This window comes from Panulirus ornatus, chromosome 11 (assembly GCF_036320965.1).
Source record: "Panulirus ornatus isolate Po-2019 chromosome 11, ASM3632096v1, whole genome shotgun sequence".
Lineage (NCBI taxonomy): Eukaryota > Metazoa > Arthropoda > Malacostraca > Decapoda > Palinuridae > Panulirus > Panulirus ornatus.
This window is the reverse complement of record NC_092234.1, coordinates 36817093-36836668: the sequence shown is the minus strand read 5'-3', so window position 1 is coordinate 36836668 and position 19576 is coordinate 36817093. Positions and strand designations below refer to the sequence as shown.

General features: G+C 44.2%; 1 protein-coding gene across 1 annotated transcript in view; it reads right to left on the bottom strand.

The window, feature by feature from the left end:
• Positions 1 to 18863, bottom strand: part of LOC139751405 (uncharacterized) — a 171029-nt gene extending 152166 nt beyond the window's left edge. Inside the window, exon 1 of the mRNA XM_071666792.1 lies at positions 18713 to 18863. The gene's annotated coding sequence lies outside the window, so the exon portion shown is untranslated. The remainder of the gene's footprint in view (positions 1 to 18712) is intronic.
• Positions 18864 to 19576: the final 713 nt, after the last annotated feature.

Genomic DNA, 19576 nt, shown 5'->3' with positions numbered 1-19576 from the left:
CAAACATACCCATTTTTGCTCTCTGAGATAAGGTTCTCGCCTTCCACACTTTCTTCGACGCTCCCAGAACCTTCGCCCCCTCCTCCACCCTGTGACTCACATCCGCTTCCAAGGTTCCATCCGCTGCCAAATCCACTCCCAGATATCTAAAACACTTCCCTTCCTCCAGTTTTTCTCCATTCAAACTTACCCCCAATGTAGTTGTCCCTCAACCCTACTGAACTTAATGACCTTGCTCTTATTCACATTTACTGTCAACTTTATTCTTTCACACACTTTAACAAACTCAGTCACCAGCTTCTGCAGTTTCTCACCCGAATCAGACACCAGCGCTGTATCATCAGCGAACAATAACTGACTCAATTACCAAGCCCTCTCATCCACTACAGACTGCGAACTTGCCCTTCTCTCCAAAGCTCTTGCATTCACCTCCATAACCACCTCATCCATAAACAAATTAAACAACTATGGAGACATCGCGTACCCCTGCCGCAAACCGACATTTACTGGGGACCAATCACTTTCTTCTCTTCCTACTCGTACACGTGCCTTACATCCTCGATAAAGAACTTTTCACTGCTTCTAGCATCCTACCTCCCACACCATTAACTTTTAATACCTTCCACAGAGCATCTTTATCAACTCTATGTATTTCCTTCTCCAAGTCCATAAGTGCTACATACAAATCCATCTGTTTTTCTAAATATTTCTCACACACATTCTTCAAAGCAAACACCTGATCCACACATCCTCTACCACTTCTGAAACCACATTGCTCTTCCCCAATCTGATGTCTGTACATGCCTTCACCCTCTCAATCAATACCCTCCCATACAATTTCCCAGGAATACTCAACAAACTTATACCTCTGAAATTTGAACTCTCACCTTTATCCCTTTTGCCTTTGTACAATGGCACTATGCATGCATTCCGCCAATCTTCAGGCACTTCACCATGAACCATACATACATTGAATATCCTCACCAACCAGTCAACAACACAGTCACCCTCTTTTTTAATAAATTCCTCAGCAATACCATCCAAACCCGCCGCCTTTCTGGCTTTCATCATCCGCAAAGCTTTCACTACCTCTTCTCTGTTTACCAAATCATTCTCCCTGACCCTTTCACTTTGCACACCACCTCGACCAAAACGTCCTATATCTGCCACTCTATCATAAATGGCATTCAACAAACCTTTGAAATACTCACTCCATCCTCTCACTTCACCACTACCTGTTATTACCTTCCCATTTGTCCCCTTCACTAATGTTCCCATATGTTCTCTTGTCTTACGCACTTTATTTACCTCCTTCCAAAACATCTTTTTATTCTCCCTAAAATTTAATGATACTCTTTCACCCCAACTTACATTTGCCCTCTTTTTCACTTCTTACACCTTTCTCTTGACCTCTTGCCTCTTTCTTTTATAAATCTCCCAGTCATTTGCACTATTTTCCTGCAAAAATCTCCCAAATGCCTCTCTCTTCTCTTTCACTAACAATCTTACTTCTTCATCCCACCACTCACTACCCTTTCTAACCTGCCCACCTCCCACCTTTCTCATGCCACAGGCTTTTTCTTGCGCAGGCCATCACTGGTTCCCTAAATACGTCCCGTTCCTCCCACACTCCCCATACGTCATTTGCTCTCACCTTTTCCCGTTCTGCACTGAATCTCTCCTGGTACTTCCTCACACAAGTCTCCTTTCTAAGCTCTCTTACTCTAACCCCTCTCTTCACCCCAACATTCTCTCTTCTTTTCTGAAAAACCTCTATATATCTTCGCCTTCACCTCCACAAGATAATGATCACACATCCCTCCAGTTGAACCTCTCAGCACATTAACATCCAAAAGTCTCTTTTTCACGCGCCTTTCAATTAACACGTTATCCAATAACGCTCTTTGGCTATCTCTCCTACTTACATACGTATACTTATGTATATCTCTCTTTTTAATCTAGGCATTTCCAATAACCAGTCCTTTTTTCAGCACACAAATCTACAAGCTCTTCACCGTTTCCATTTACAACACTGAACACCCCATGTACTCCAATTATACCCTCAACTGCCACATTACTCACCTTTGCATTCAAATCACCCATCACTATAACCCGGTCTCGAGCATCAAAGCTGCTAGCACACTCACTCAGCTGCTCCCAAAACACTTGCCTCTCATGATCTTTCTTCTCATGACCAGGTGCATAGGCATCTCTCTCCATTCACTTTCAGTTTTACCCATATCAGTCTAGAGTTTACTTTCTTACACTCAATCACATACTCCCACTACTCCTGCTTTAGTAGTAGTGCTACTCCTTCCTTTGCTCTTGTCCTCTCACCAACCCCTGACTTTACTCCCAAGACATTCCCAAACCACACTTTCCCTTTACCCTTGAGTTTCGTGTCATTGAGAGCCAAAACATCCAGGTTTCTTTCCTCAAACATACTACCTATCCCTCCTTTTTTCTCATCTTGGTTACGTCCACACACATTCAGACACCCCAATCTGAGCCTTCGAAGAGGATGAGCACTCCCCGCATGACTCCTTCTGTTTCCCCTTTTCGAAAGTTGAAATACAAGGAGGGGAGGGTTTCTAGCCCCCCGCTCCCGTCCCCTTTGTTCGCCTTTTACGACACGCAGGGAATGCGTGGGAAGTACACTATCTCTCCTATCCCCAGGGATATATATATATATATATATATATATATATATATATATATATATATATATATATATATATATATATATATATATATATACGTATGTATATATGTGTGTGTGTATGTGTGATACAAGAGGGTAATAAGTGCATGACAAGCACATACAACAAAGTACCCAACTCCTGCTCCAAGCGGGACCTCTCATGCACTCAGCAGTCGGGGTTGGACACGTCATCTCCCTCAAGCCTTCATTCCCCGGCGTTGGACGATATTATAGTATTTTGGGAGTGCGTGTGCGGTGTAATTTCTTGATTATGCGTCTTCCATCGTCGCCAGGTGGCTCGACTCAGAGTTACCTCTGGTGACTGGGTGTCATGACGGATCACTCTGGGACCTGACGTGCCTTTAACTCGACAAACTGGTCGTCGATTACGACCGAATAGGCGAGGCCTTTTACACATTTGATAGAGAGGCAGATGTTAGTTCATCTCCCAAAATGCGATCAGCTATTCATATATATATATATATATATATATATATATATATATATATATATATACACTTTTTTTATTTTTTATACTTAACGGACGTCTTTCGCGTTAGCGAGCTAGCGCAAGGAAACAGACTAGGACCTTCATAGAACATATGTATATGTATATACATATGTATATGTATATACATATGTATATGTATATACATAAACGCCCACACACGCACATATACATACATGTACATTTCAGCGTATACATATACATACACAGACATAAACATATATACACATGGACATATCCGTACTTGCTGCCTTCATCCATATTCGACGCCACCCCGCCACACACGAAGTAGCATCCCCCTCCTCCTCCTCCTCCTTCTACAGCGAGGCAATGCCAGGAACAGACAAAAAAGGTCACACTCGTTTACACTCAGTCTCTAGCTGTCATGTGTAATTCACCGAAACCACCGCTCCCTTTCCACATCCAGGCCCCACAGAACTTTCCATGGTTTACCCCAGACGCTTCACATGCCCTGGTTCAATCCACTGACAGCACGTCGACTCCGGTATACCACATCGTTCCAGTTCACTCTATTCCTTGCCCGCCTTTCACCCTCCTTCATGTTCAGACCCCGATCGCGCAAAATCTTTTTCACTCCATCTTTCCACCTCCAATATGGTCCTCCGTTTCTCCTTCCCTCCACCTCTGACACATGTATCCTTTTTCCAATCGTTCCTCACTCATTCTTTTCATGTGTCCAAACCATTTCAACACACCCTCTTCTGCTCTCTCAACCACGCTCTTTTTATTACCACACATCTCTCTTACCCTTTCATTACTTACTCGATCAAACCACCTCACACCACATATTGCCCTCAGTCATTTCATTTCCAACACATCCACCCTTCTTCGCACAACCCTATGTATAGCCAATGCCTCACAACCATATAACATTGTTGGAACCACTATTTCTTCGAACATACCCATTTTTGCTCTCCGAGATAACGTTCTCGCCTTCCACACATTCTTCAACGCTGCCAGAACCTTCGCTCCCTCCCCCACTCTGTGACTCACTTCCGCTTCCATGGTTCCATCTGCTGCCAAAGCCACTCCCAGATATTTAAAGCACTTTACGTCTTACAGTTTTTCTCCATTGAAACCTACCTCAAAATGAACTTGTCCCTCAACCGTACTCTTATACACATTTACTCTCAACTGTCTTCTTTCATACACTTTACCAAACTCAGTCACCATCGTCTGCAGTTTCTCACCAGAATCAGCCATCAGCGCTGTATCATCAGCGAACAACAACTGACTCACTTCCCAAGCCCTCTCATCCACAACAGACTGCATACTTGCCCCTCTTTCCAAAACTCTTGCATGCAACTCCCTACCCACCCCATCCATAAACGAATTAAACAACCTTGGAGACATCACGCACCCCTGCCGCAAACCGACATTCACTGGGAACCAATCACTTTCCTCTCTTCCTACTCGTACGCATGCCTTACGTCCTTGGTAAAAACATTTCACTGCTTCTAGCAACTTACCTTACTCACCATATATTCTTAAAATCTTCCACAAAGCATCTCTATCCACCCTATCGTGTGCCTTCTCCAGATCCATAGATGCTACATACAAATCCATCTTTTTTCTAATTCTTTCTTACATACATTCTTCAAAGCAAACACTTGATCCACACATCCTCTACCACTTCTGAGACCACACTGCTCTTCCCCACTCTTATTCTTTGTACATGGTTTCACCCTCTCAATCAATACCCTCCCATACAATTTTCCAGGAATACTCAACAAACTTATACCTCTGTAATTTGAACAATCACCTTTATCTCCTTTGCCTTTGTACAGTGGTACTGTGCTTGCATTCCGCCAATCCTCAGGCACTTCACCATGATCCATACATGCACTGAATATCCTTACTAACCAATCAACAACACAGTCACCCCTTTTTTATATAAATTCCATTACAGTACCTTCCAAACCCCCCGCCTTGCCGGCTTTCATCTTCCGCAAAGCTTTCACTATCTCTTCTCTGTTTACCAAACCATTCTCCCTGACACCCTCACTTCGCACACCGCGCCTATATCTGCCAATCTATCACCAAGCTCATTCAACGAATCTTCAAAATACTAACTACATCTCCTCACCTCATCACAACTTGTTATTACCTCCCCATTCGCCATCCTTCACCGATGTTCCTATTTAATCTCTTGTCTTACGCACTTTATTTACCTCCTTCCAAAACATCTTTTTATTCTCCCTAAAATTTAATGATACTCTCTCACCCCAACTCTCGTTTGCCCTTTTCTTCACCTCTTGCACCTTTCTCTTAAGCTCCTGTCGCTTTCTTTTATACATCTCCCAGTCATTTGCACTACTTCCCTGCAAAAATCGTCCAAACGCCTCACTCTTTTCTTTCACTAAATGTCTTACTTCTTCATCCCACCATTCACTACCCTTTCTAATCTGCCCACCTCCCACCTTTTTCATAACACAAGCATCTTTTGCGCAAACCATCACTGATTCCCTAAATACATCCCATTCCTCCCCTGCTACTCTTGCGTCATTTGCTTTCACCTTTTGCCATTTTGCACTAAATCTCTCCCGTATTTCCCCACACAAGCTTTCCAAGCTCATTTACTCTCACCACTCTCATCTCCCCTCTCTTCCTTCCTGAAAGCCTCTACATATCTTCACCTTCGCCTTCACAGGATAGTGATCAGACATCCTTCCAGCTGCCCCTTTCAGCACATTAACATCCAAAAGTCTCTCTTTTACACGCCTATCAATTAACACGTAATCCAACAGCGCCCTCCGGCAATCTCTCCTACTCACATATGTATACTTATGTATATCTCGCTTTTTTTAAACCAGGTTTTCCCAATCACCAGTTCTTTTCCAGCAAACAAATCCACAAGCACTTCACCATTTCCATTTACAACTCTGAACACCCCATGTACACTAATTATACCCTCAACTGCCACATTACTCACCTTTGCATTCAAATCACCCATCACTATAACCCGGTCTCGTGCATCAAAGCTGCCAGTACACTCACTCAGTTGCTTCCAAAACACTTGCCTCTCATGATCTTTCTTCTCATGACCAGGTGCAGGGGCACCAATAATTACCCATCTCTCTCCATCCACTTTCAGTTTTACCCACATCAATCTAAAGTTCACTGTCTTACACTCTATCACATATTCCATAGCTCCTGCTTCAGGAGGAGTGCTACTCCTTTCTTTGCTCTTGTCCTCTCACTAACCCCTGACTTTACTCCCTAAACATTCCCAGACCACTCTACCCCTTTACCCTTGAGCTTCGTTTCACTCAGAACCAAAACATCCAGATTTCTTTCCTCAAACTTCTACCTATCTCTCTTTTTTCTCATCTTGGTTACATCCACACACATTTAGACACCCCAATCTGAGCCTTCGAGAAGGATGAGCACTTCCCGCGTGACTCCTTCTTCTGTTATCCCTTTTAGAAGGTTAAAATACAAGGAGGCGAGGGTTTCTAGCCCACCCGCTTCCGCCCCCTTTAGTCGCCTTCTACGACAGAGGGGAATACATGGGAAGTATTCTTCCTCCCCTACCCCCAGGTGATTGGTTCTCAATGAATGTTGGTTTGTGGCAGGGGTGCGTGATGTCTCCATGGTTGTTTAATTTGTTTATGGATGAGGTTGTTAGGGAGGTGAATGCAAGAGTTTTGGAAAGAGGGGCAAGTATGCAGTCTGTTTTGGATGAGAGAGCTTGGGAAGTGAGTTAGTTGTTGTTCGCTGATGATACAGCGCTGGTGGCTGATTCGGGTGATAAACTGCAGAAGCTGGTGACTGAGTTTGGTAAAGTGTGTTAAAGAAGAAAGCTGAGAGTAAATGTGAATAAGGGCAAGGTTATTAGGTACAGTAGGGTTGAGGTACAAGTCAATTGGGAGGTAAGTTTGAATGGAGAAAAACTGGAGGAAGTGAAGTGTTTTAGATATCTGGGAGTGGATTTGGCAGCGGATGGAACCATGGAAGCGGAAGTGAATCATTGGGTGGGGGAGGGGGCGAAAGTTCTGGGAGCGTTGAAAAATGTATGGAAGTCGAGAACGTTATCTTGGAAAACAAAAATGGGTATGTTTGAAGGAATAGGGGTTCCAACAATGTTATATGGTTGCAAGGCGTGGGCTATTGATAGAGTTGTGCGGAGGAGGGTGGATGTGCTGGAGATGAGATGTTTGAGGACAATATGTGGTGTGAGGTGGTTTGATCGAGTAAGTAATGAAAGGGTAAGGGAGATGGATGGTAGTAGGAAGAGTGTGGTTGAGAGAGCAGAAGAGGGTGTTTTGAAATGGTTTTGTCACATGGAGAGAATGAGTGAGAAAAGATTGACAAAGAGGATATATGTGTCAGAGGTGGAGGGAACGAGGAGAAGTGGGAGACCAAATTGGAGGTGGAAAGATGGAGTGAAAAAGATTTTGAGTGATCGGGGCCTGAACATGCAGGCGGGTGAAAGGCATGCAAGGAATAAAGTGAATTGGAACGATGTGGTATACCGGGGTCGACATGCTGTCAATGGATTGAACCAGAGCATGTGAAGCGTCTGGAGTAAACCATGGAAAGTTTTGTGGGACCTGGATGTGGTAAGGGAGCTGTTGTTTCGATGCATTATACATGACAGCTAGAGACTGAGTGTGAACGAATGTGGCCTTTGTTGTCTTTTCATAGCGCTACCTCGTGCACATGAGGGGGAAGGGGGTTGTTATTTCATGTGTGGCGGGATGCCGACGGGAATGACTAAGGGCAGACAGTATGAAGTATGTACATGTGTATATATGTATATGTCTGTGTGTGTATATATATGTATACGTTGAGATGTATAGGTAAATATATTTGCGTGTGTGGACGTGTATGTATATACATGTGTATGTGGGTGGGTTGGGCCATTCTTTCGTCTGTTTCCTCGCTAACGCGGGAGACAGCGACAAAGTAAAATAAATAAATGAATATATATATATATATATATATATATATATATATATATATATATATATATATATATTACTATGAGTCCACGGGGAAAATGAAACACGATAAGTTCCCAAGTGCACTTTCGTGTAATAATCACATCATCCGGGGAGACACAAGAGAGAAATATAACAGCTACGTCTTTTCGTTGTATATTAACTGACTGTTATTTTTCTCTCCTGTGTCTACCCTGATGATGTGATTATTACATGAATGTGCACTTGGGAACTTATAGTGTTTCATTTTCCCCGTGGGCTTATAGGAATATACTTGATCATGCGCAAAATTGTGATCCTTTCCAATATATATATATATATATATATATATATATATATATATATATATATATATATATATATATCCCTGGGGATAGGGGATTAAGAATACTTCCCACGTATTCCCTGCGTGTCGTAGAAGGCGACTAAAAGGGGAGGGAGCGGGGGGCTGGAAATCCTCCCCTCTCGTTTTTTTTTTTTCATTTTCCAAAAGAAGGAACAGAGGGGGCCAGGTGAGGATATTCCAAAAAAGGCCCAGTCCTCTGTTCTTAACGCTACCTCGCGAACGCGGGAAATGGCGAATAGTTTAAAAGAAAGAAAAGATATATATATATATATATATATATATATATATATATATATATATATATATATATATATATATATATCCCCATTACTTGATTTTACTCAATTTTTTGTATTAGTAAGGTAGCTCCATGAACAGACGAAGAAAGACCGCATTCGCTCACATCCATTCTCTTGTGCAACAGTGCAACACCATATACACACCCCCCCCCCCCCCCGTTCACAACCAATTCAAACACCTTTCTATTGTTTAGCCCGGCGGAATCAATTGTCTAGGTTCAGTACATCGACAGCACGTCACCCCTTGTACACCACATCTATTCAGTTCTCTCCATCCCATGCACACCTTTCACCCTCCTGCATGTTTGTGCCCCGTCTTCCTTAAGCACTTTTCACTCCATCCTTTTGTGTCCAATTTCATCTCCCCCATCCCTTTTTCCCCTTCACTTTTGACACATATCATTTTTGTAGACCTCAAACTTTCCTCTCTCATTCTCTCCATATGCCCAAACCATTTTGATACACCCTGTTCTGCTCTTTCAACCACATGCTTTTCATTACCACTTACCACAAATCTCTCTTACCCTTTCATTACTCGGTCAAACCACCTCACACCACATATTGTCCTCAAACATTTCATTTCCTGCACTTCCCCCCTCCTCGGCATATCCTTATCGTTAGCCCATAACTCTCATCCCTACAGCATTGTTGGGACAAATATACCTTCAATCATACATATTTTCACCCTCCCATATAAAGATCTCTCTCTCCACACATTCCTTGATATTTCAGAAACCATCGCCTCTCACCCACCCTATGACTCACTTCCATTTCCATGGTTTTCATTCGCTGCCATGTCCACTCTTCCTTATATCCAAAACGATTGACTCCTTCCAAATTCTATCCATTCAGACTCACGCTCTGTGCAGAACCACACATCCTCTATCACTCCTGAAAGCACGTTGTTCCTCCCCAGTCTGATGCTCTTTGCATGCCTTCACCCTCTCGCCTAACCATGCTCATTTCTCACCTGACCACACTCTTGAGACATAAGAAGATTACGTAACAGGTTGAAGTTCTGGGAGGGTGATGCTGGTTCTGTCATGGCAGCGTCTATTGAAATAGATCAGAGGGAAATTTTTGTTGCATATAAGGTAGATAACCAGGAAACCAGGATTGTGACCATTGAGACGAAGGTGGAGGAGAGCTCTGCCCTTCCAACCTCCTAAAAGACTCCTAGGATTCCAGAATCTCTGGCCAGGGAGATTCCGACTCAGGATAGGTTCAGTGTACAACAGGGTGAAGTACAGGATGATCTTACTATCATCCTGGGTGGGGACTCCCTTGTTAGGGATCAGGGCCAGGAGCTCTGCAGGAAGGGAAAAGGGAGGAAAACTGCTTTGCTGGTTGTAGACTGGAGGATATTCTGGAAAAGTTTGACGACATAGTCTCAAACACTCTGGAGGAGACCACCTTTATAGTCAAGGTTGATATTAACGTTGTAGCTGGTGGCAGGTCGGAAGAAATTTTAGCTCAATACAGTGTTTAAGTTTAAAGAGTTTTGGGAGATTTGTTTTATCGAAATTGCTTCCTAGGTTTGACGTCACCTCCTGTACCCCTTTGTAGAATGCTTGGGATTGATTACACAGTTGAGGTTCTGTGTAGGGAGGAGGAGAGAGTCTTTTACATAGATTTATGGGACCATTTTATTCATAACAGATGCTTGTATGCCCAGGATGGTCTCCATTTGAAATACGTAGGATATCATTTTAGATAAACATACATTAGTTAGGTACTTAGAATACGGAAAAACAAACAGAGGGATTCAAGTTAAGGAACATGGCTGGCATGTAGAGGCGTGGGGTAGGTGGGACCAGTTGGATAAGGAATACGTATGGCAGCTTTGGGAGGTGGAGAACAAAACAGGGCAGGTAGTGGAGAGTTCCCACGTAGAAGGTTGAGAGTTCTAAAGCTTCGACGTGCAGGGAAAGAAACAATTATCAAAACGGCCCACCTTTGAGTTGCCAGTGGTCACCCAGTAATCATGTGACGCAGCTGCCTGCCGAGTATTGCGTGGTCCAGCTAGTGGTGGGGGGCACACAAGCAGCCAACACTAAGGAGCAAAAATCAAAGTGATACCTATAGAAGAGGGAAAGTGTATCAAGACATGGTGGGACCTGTCAGTTGTCTCATGTTGGGATCGAAGCAGGCAAGAGTAAATGCAAGCCAGGACAGGTGCAGACAAGCTCACAAGTCGGGACGGGGGAATGGAAGATGATGACCGGGGAGGGATAGGTCAATCTGGGGTCACCGTCGGTCTACCCTTTCCCACTGCTACATAGGCGCACATACACACACACACACACACACACACACGCGAGCGCGCGCGCGTGCTAGTGACGAAAAAGCCTCAGTCATCAAAATATTTTATGTTAATGCAGAGAGTTTGTAAAAAAAAGAAATGAATGGAGATAGAAAAATTGCTTTAGAAGAAAAATACGATTTAGCATTTCGGGATCCAGGTAAGGTTGATATAGAGATTTCGTAACAGAACATGGGATTCCTGGGTACACTGTAACAGAAAATGGGATCCCTGAGTACACTGTAACAGAACATGGGATTCCTGGGTACACTGTAACAGAACATGGGATTCCTGGATACACTGTAACAGAACATGGGATTCCTGGGTACACTGTAACAGAACATGGGATTCCTGGGTACACTGTAACAGAGATGGAGGAAATTTAAAGATGTTAGTGTTTTGCTCTTCGTTAAATGTAATTTCAATCTCATAACAAAATAATGTTGTAGCTGATGATAAAATCAACCCCATTTTTTCGTTGAAATGAAAGATGTTCTTTGCAAGATAATTACAGTAGGATGAGTCCTGTATGGGTGATTTCTCTCTTCCTGTATCATACCTGTTATTGGCTGTATACTTTTGACACTTCCATACCACATCATCCATATGTATGATTTTGTTTCTTGTTTGCCTTTCCCTCTTGTCTAATGTAGCGTCAGCAGCGGACGATTGAGCCTTCCAGGAAAATCCTTTTCTGGCTCCAGTTCGTCTGTAATTTGCGACGGTGATGATATGGGAGGCAATTATTCTTCCCCATCCTCACCCCAGGGGAAATAACGTGACGTCAGACCGTTGGTCGTAACCCCGCACCGGGTATGAGAGCGCAGCGTGGCGACGTCTGGCATCTTACCCGCTTCGTTAAGTCAGTTAGAGGAAGTGTGGCATCGTCTTTCGTCTCCCGAGTCTTCTGGGTTGTTCGTGGAAACTAATCTATTTAGGGAGTTAAAACTCGTAGTAAACAGACGACAGTATTTTTTGTCTTTTTTTTTTTCAGCCAGTTAGTCTGGCAGTGTTTACCAGGAAGATAGTGCCGTAGTTGATGCCTTGCGTAATTTCCCTGAAGAACTGTAATTGTATATAGTCTCTTCTCGTTACTGTAACGAAGCTCGGTTGTGTTATGCAGTGATACGTAACACAGCCTCACACTCCACGACGCCTTCGTCACACTCGTATTTCAGAAACAGGAAACTTCAGGCTGATTACAGAAAGATTGATGTAACAGTTGGTGCATCAGAGCCAGCGGTGCTTAGACCTGTTGAAATTATGGTGATAAGCCAAACCAGATGTTCAGCATCCTGACCCAGCAACAGCAGCAGATGTGTGACGCATCCTGACCCAGCAACAGCAGCAGATGTGTGACGCATCCTGACCCAGCAACAGCAGCAGATGTGTGACGCAACCTGACCCAGTAGCAGCAGCAGATGTGTGACAACATGACCCAGTAACAGCAGCAGTGTGTGACAACATGACCCAGCAACAGCAGATGTGTGACAACATGACCCAGCAACAGCTGCAGATGTGTGAGAACATGACCCAGCAACAGCTGCAGATGTGTGAGAACATGACCCAGCAACAGCTGCAGATGTGTGAGAACATGACCCAGCAACAGCTGCAGATGTGTGACAACATGACCCAGCAACAGCTGCAGATGTGTGAGAACATGACCCAGCAACAGCTGCAGATGTGTGACAACATGACCCAGCAACAGCTGCAGATGTGTGACAACATGACCTAGCAACAGCTGCAGATGTGTGAGAACATGACCCAGCAACAGCTGCAGATGTGTGACAACATGACCCAGCAACAGCTGCAGATGTGTGAGAACATGACCCAGTAGCAGCAGCAGATGTGTGACAACATGACCCAGCAACAGCTGCAGATGTGTGACAACATGACCCAGCAACAGCTGCAGATGTGTGAGAACATGACCCAGCAACAGCTGCAGATGTGTGACAACATGACCCAGCAACAGCTGCAGATGTGTGACAACATGACCCAGCAACAGCTGCAGATGTGTGAGAGCATGACCCAGGCAACCAGCTGGCAGATGGGTGACAGACGCATGACCCAGCAACAGCTGCAGATGTGGTGAGCAACATGACCCAGCAACAGCTGCAGAATGTGTGAGAAACATGACCCAGCAACAGCTGCAGATGAATGACGACTTCGTCCACCATGTGGACGAAGTCAGGCACTGCCTAGCGTAGGGCTTAAACTCGTACTCAGCAGCTTTGGCTAAAGTGAAGGAAAAGTTGCACGACCATGACAGCTGTACCTGTGTGAGAACATTACTCACACAGCTGCAATGTGTGATTGACCAAACAGCTGCAATGTCTGAATGATGATTCTCACACTGCAAGTTGACCTTGTCTGTATATGTTCAACGTCAGCTGCCTTGTCTGTATGATGATTTCACACTCAAGCTGTACCTGGTCTAAAGTGAGAGCTTCACACATGTCAAGCTGTACCTTGTCTGTATGATGATTCTCACACGTGTCAAGCTTGTACCTTGTCTGTATGATGATTCTCACACGTGTCAAGCTGTACCTTGTCTGTATGATGATTCTCACACGTGTCAAGCTGTACCTTGTCTGTATGATGATTCTCACACGTGTCAAGCTGTACCTTGTCTGTATGATGATTCTCACACGTGTCAAGCTGTACTTTGTATGATGATTCTCTCACGTGTCAAGCTGTACCTTGTCTGTATGATGATTCTCACACGTGCCAAGCTGTACCTTGTCTGTATGATGATTCTCACACGTGTCAAGCTGTACCTTGTCTGTATGATGATTCTCACATGTTTCAAGCTGTATCTTGTCTGTATGATGATTCTCACACGTGTCAAGCTGTACCTTGTCTGTATGATGATTCTCACACGTGTCAAGCTGTACCTTGTCTGTATGATGATTCTCACACGTGTCAAGCTGTACCTTGTCTGTATGATGATTCTCACACGTGTCAAGCTGTACCTTGTCTGTATGATGATTCTCACACGTGTCAAGCTGTACTTTGTGTGCATGATGATTCTCATACATGTCAAGCCGTACCTTGTCTGTATGATGATTCTCACACGTGTCAAGCCGTACCTTGTCTGTATGATGATTTTCACACGTGTCAAGATGTACTTTGTCTGTATGATGATTCTCAGGCGTGGCAAGCTGTAACTTGTCTGTATGATGATGCTCACTCGTGTCAAGCTGTACCTTGTCTGTGTGATGATTATCATACGTGTCAAGCTGTAACTTGCCTGTATGATGATTCTCACACGTGTCAAGCTGTACCTTGCCTGTATGATGATTCTCACGCGTGGGAAGCTTTACCTTGTCTGTATTATGATTCTCACGCGTGGGAAGCTGTACCTAATGTCTCGTACGGCTAAGCCATACTCGGCCTGCCTACTTTTCCAAGTGAGTCAGAGGCATGAGAATCATTTCGACTTCTTTGGATTTAGGGAAACAAAGTGAGGGAAAGACACTTGTGTCGCCCACTGTACGTATCAAGGCGTAGCTAGAGCCACAGACATGTCTTACGACACTTTGTGTCGCCCACTGTACGTATCAAGGCGTAGCTAGAGCCACAGACATGTCTTACGGCACTCATCAGCGAAGCTGCCATGACACATCTGTCTCGGTACATTTCCCGCCGGGCGCATACTAGGACCCCAACCGTTTTACAGAAAACCTCCTTACACGGTTGTGTACGTGGGTGTATAACCCTGGAAGCCTTCTGGGGGGCTCCTGTATCTTCAAGGCTGCGCTACAATCAGTAGCAGGAGACGATGGACTCCTGTGCAGCAAGATGTTCCTCTATGTGATTTTACTATTTTTCGTCCATCGACGGTCATATAAACCTAGCCGTTGGTGACTTCTTACTCTCAACGTAAGCAGATTACTGTCACACACACACACACACACACACACACACACACACACACACACACACACTATATATATATATATATATATATATATATATATATATATATATATATATATATATCATCCCTGGGGATAGGGGATTAAGAATACTTCCCACGTATTCCCTGCGTGTCGTAGAAGGCGACTAAAAGGGGAGGGAGCGGGGGGCTGGAAATCCTCCCCTCTCGTTTTTTTTTTTTTTTTAATTTTCCAAAAGTAGGAACAGAGGGGGCCAGGTGAGGATATTCCCTCAAAGGCCCAGTCCTCTGTTCTTAACGCTACCTCGCTAACGCGGGAGATGGCGAATAGTTTAAAAAAAAAAAAGTATATATATATATATATATATATATATATATATATATATATATATATATATATATATATATATATATATATATATTTGTTCGACTTTTCCCGCGTTAGCAAGGTAGCGCCAGGAGCAGTCAATGAAAAGGCCAGATCCGCTTGCATCCTCTCTCAAGCTGTGCAGTACACCAAAACCACAAATTCTTATTCACAAGCAGACCCCACGTAGTTTCTCCCGGCTGCTCCATAGGCCCTGGTTAAGTCCACTGACAACACGTCGCCCTCTGTATGCAAAATCGCTCCAATTCACTTTATCCCGTGCACGCCTTTCACCTTCACGCAATGTTCAGGTCCCAAGTATTCAAAATCTTTTTCCTTCTATTCCCGATTTTGTCTATCACTAATTATCACCTCCACTTCTGACACATACATCCTCTTTGTCAGCTTTCCTCACTCATTCCCTCCATGTCGACAAAACATTTCAGGACACCCTCGCAAGTTCTTATAGCCTCGTTCTTCTTGTCACCACACATCTCTCTTATCCTTTTATTACGTACTCGATCAGACCACCTCACACCTCAAATTGTCCTAAAACGTTCCGTTTTTACACATCCACCCTTTGCGCATTCTCATCTATTGGGCATACAACACCGTTGAGATTACTGTACCTTCAAACATACCCATTTTCGCCCTCCCAGATAACTTCACACATTCCTCATTGCTCCCTCACCCATCCCATGTCTCACTTCAGCCTTTACAGTTCCATTTCATCCCCTGCCATATCCATTCCCAGGTATAAAAATTTCCACTTCCATTTTTTTCCGTTTCAATTCATACCCGCAACTAACTAGTTCCTTTGCACTTTTAAACCAAATAACTTTCCTTTATTCAAATGTACTCTCAACCTCTTCCTTTCTCTCACTCTCCCAAACTCAGGGACCATCTGCAGTTTCTTACTGCCAACAGGAAATTGACTCACTTTCAAGGTACCCACACCCCCATGTACTGTATACCCACTCCTCTCTCCAAGACCCTTGCATTTACCTCCCTCACCACCCCATTCATGAACAAATTAAACAACCATGGTGACATCACACACCCTTGCCGCAGACCGACCTTCATCTGGCACAGCTCACTCTCCTCTGCGTACTCGCACACATATTTGCCTTACAATCTTGATTAGAAATTCTCACTGTTTCTCGTAGCTTTCATCCCACACCATATATTCGTAAGACCTTCCGCAAGGCATCTTCATCAACCTATTATTTGCTTTCTCCAGATCCATAAATGCTGCAAACAAATCTTCTGTATCTCTAGGTCTTCTTTAAAGCAAACACTTGATCTAGACATTCTCTACCACTCCTGAAACCACATTGTATCTCCCCAGTGTAATGCTCTCAATCAGTGCCCTCCCATACAACTTACCAGGTGTACTCAACAACCTTATACCTCTGTAGTTCGAGTACTCACCTTTATCACCCTTGCCTCTTTACAGTGGCACTATACATGCATTCTCCCAATTCTCAAGCACCTCACCATGATCCATACATACAGTGAATAATCTAACCAATAAATCAGCAACACAGTCACCGTCTTGCTTAAGGAATTCAGTTGCAATATAATCCACTTCAGCAGCCTTTCCACATTTCATCTTTGGCAAGGCTGTCTCCTCCTCTCCTTTCTTCACTCTTTCCATGACTCTTCCACCTCGCACACCTTCCCAACCCAAACGCTCTACATCTGTCACCCTGTTATCAAACATTCAGTAGTCCTTCATAATACTCACTTCATCTCCTCTTCTCCTCATCTTTATGCACGAGCCCTTGATAAGAGGTCCTGAGGTTATAGGACCAGGACGCAGGTGAATAGGATTGTTGAACAACTTGTGTAGTTGTGTGTTGTAAAAGGACTAGTGATTGGGAATACCTGGTTCAAAAAGAGGGACATACACAAGCAGACATAAGTGAGAAGGAAAGATGGTAAGAGAGCATTACTGGATTAGTTACTAATTGATAAGCGTGCAAAAAGGGGCTTTTGGGTGTGAATGAGTTGGGAAGGGCAGCTGGTGGAATGTTTGACCATTACCTGGTGGAGGCGAGGGTGAAGATTTGTAGAGGTTTGCAGAAAAGAAGAAATTATATGAAGGAGAAGACGGTGGTAAAAGTAAGTGAGCTTAGAAAAGGGACTTGTGTGAAGAAACATTTGGGGGATATTGACTACAAAATGGCAAAAAGATGAATGTAAACGAAGTGGAGTGGGTGAGGAATGGGAGGCATTAAGGGAAGCAGTGCTGGCATATGCAAGAGGAGTGAGTGGCATGCGGAAGGTGGGAGGTGGGCAGGTGGTGGGATGACGAAGCAAAGTTGTTAGTGAAAGAGCAATGAGATGTGTACGGGCTGTACTTACAGGGAAGGAGTCCAGATGATCGGGAGATGTTCAAGAGAAAGCGACAAGAGGTCAAGAGGGGGTTCAAAAAGAGGGTAAATATGAGTTAGGGGTGAACGAACATTAGTAAACGTCGGGGAAAATACGATGTTTAGGAAGCAGGTTAATAGTTCTAGAAATTCAAGAGAACAGCTGGAGACATCGGTGAAGGGGCAATGGGGAAGTGATATGTTTGCATGATGTACAGCCTGGTTTCCATGACATATGCATCCCAGTACTAACCTGTGCCAACGATTAATCGAATTTCGCAAAGAGACTATAAATAATTGATCATCAGCTTGTTCTGCTTGTGATAAACTAAGTTTGTGAGGACTCACGCTGGCGCAGTGTGACCTGTAGATTATCGGCGGCGAAGCAGACTTGCAACCTGAAGATTCTGTTTTTCATGTATGTTGTTAATAACTTTTCAGACTGATAAAGAGGCGACCGGAACCATTACAACCCTTAAGACTATCTCAGCAACTTTCGTCTGAGGAAGAGCTACCCTGCTGGTGTCACTGGGACACTCATTGATCCACTGTCATTGCTCAAGTGAGTGATCCATCTCAGTGGTGTCATTGTTTCTCCCTCTCATCCAGTCCACTCTACCAGTGATCTGATCCAATCCACTCTTGCTCTAGTTCCATTCAACGATCCGTGTCATTTCTGTTATTGTTCCATTCATTGCTAACATCGCTCCACTCCTCAGTGATCCGTTCTAATGACGTTGTTCTGCAAATATGGCTTACCTTAAATGAAGGTTTTGTCTCTCGTATGAAAATAACTTTTGATTAACATAAAATCATAAATAGAAATCATTCCTGAGCATATGAGCCATTACTGGAAACCAGAAGGTTATGACAGGTACTACACAGTGGACACGAAGAGTCGTGTGAACAAGAAAATTTCAAGTGGAGACAAATGCTGAGTATGGCCACCCACCGTGTTGACAGCACGAACCGGCTAGGGATTGGCAGTTATGAGCACTGGCGGCTGGTGCTATGATGGCTGCTGCTGCTGCTGATGTTCCAGAGTAACCCTGGCACCCCACCTCTCCCACTAACATCCGAGCACCAGCCAGCCCTGCACAACACTGGCCCAATGAACATCCGCGACATTGTTTACTTGGTGAAGCCCCGCCCCTTCCATGACGCCAGCCTATTTTACGACTTCCGCCTCTGTTGCTTGCATCCACCGCTCTTCTCTTGCCCCCGGCCAGCTGCGCTAACATTTCCTGCATTTTGCCGCACAAGGGCATCCTCCTCAAATGTCTGGCGAGTGTCAAGACTGTGGTTATTCTGTAAAACGAGAACACGCAAGTCGCTTGTTAGCTAATGGCGGCGGAATGTTAAGTTGGGCGCCTCCCACGCTCTCCATGTATCAGCAGCGGGTGTGTGGCTGCGTGTCTCACATAGTTAAGTGGCAAGGCTGTTCCCCACACTAACACTTGATCATCGTGGGCACCTTCAATCCTGTATGACACGTGCCGCTCCTCCCCTCGTCACAGACGTAGGTAACTACACCATTTGAATCGTATCATTATCGCAGTTCCTCCGAGAAATATGCAGCTTCTTGTACCTGTTATGCTCTGTGGTCCACCGCATCAAGGTCGTAAAAATCTCATTCATACCAAAACAACAAGATCTCAGGGAAGATAAGTTGTTTTTTTCCACCGTGGATCACGAGAAGTATGTGTTTACCACGATATTAGCAAGAGGCAGCACAGAAACAGTGGTTATTATCACATACTTGAGACAATAACACAGGCTAACCCAGCTGTTTATGTTCTGTCAAGGTTGAGAGCTG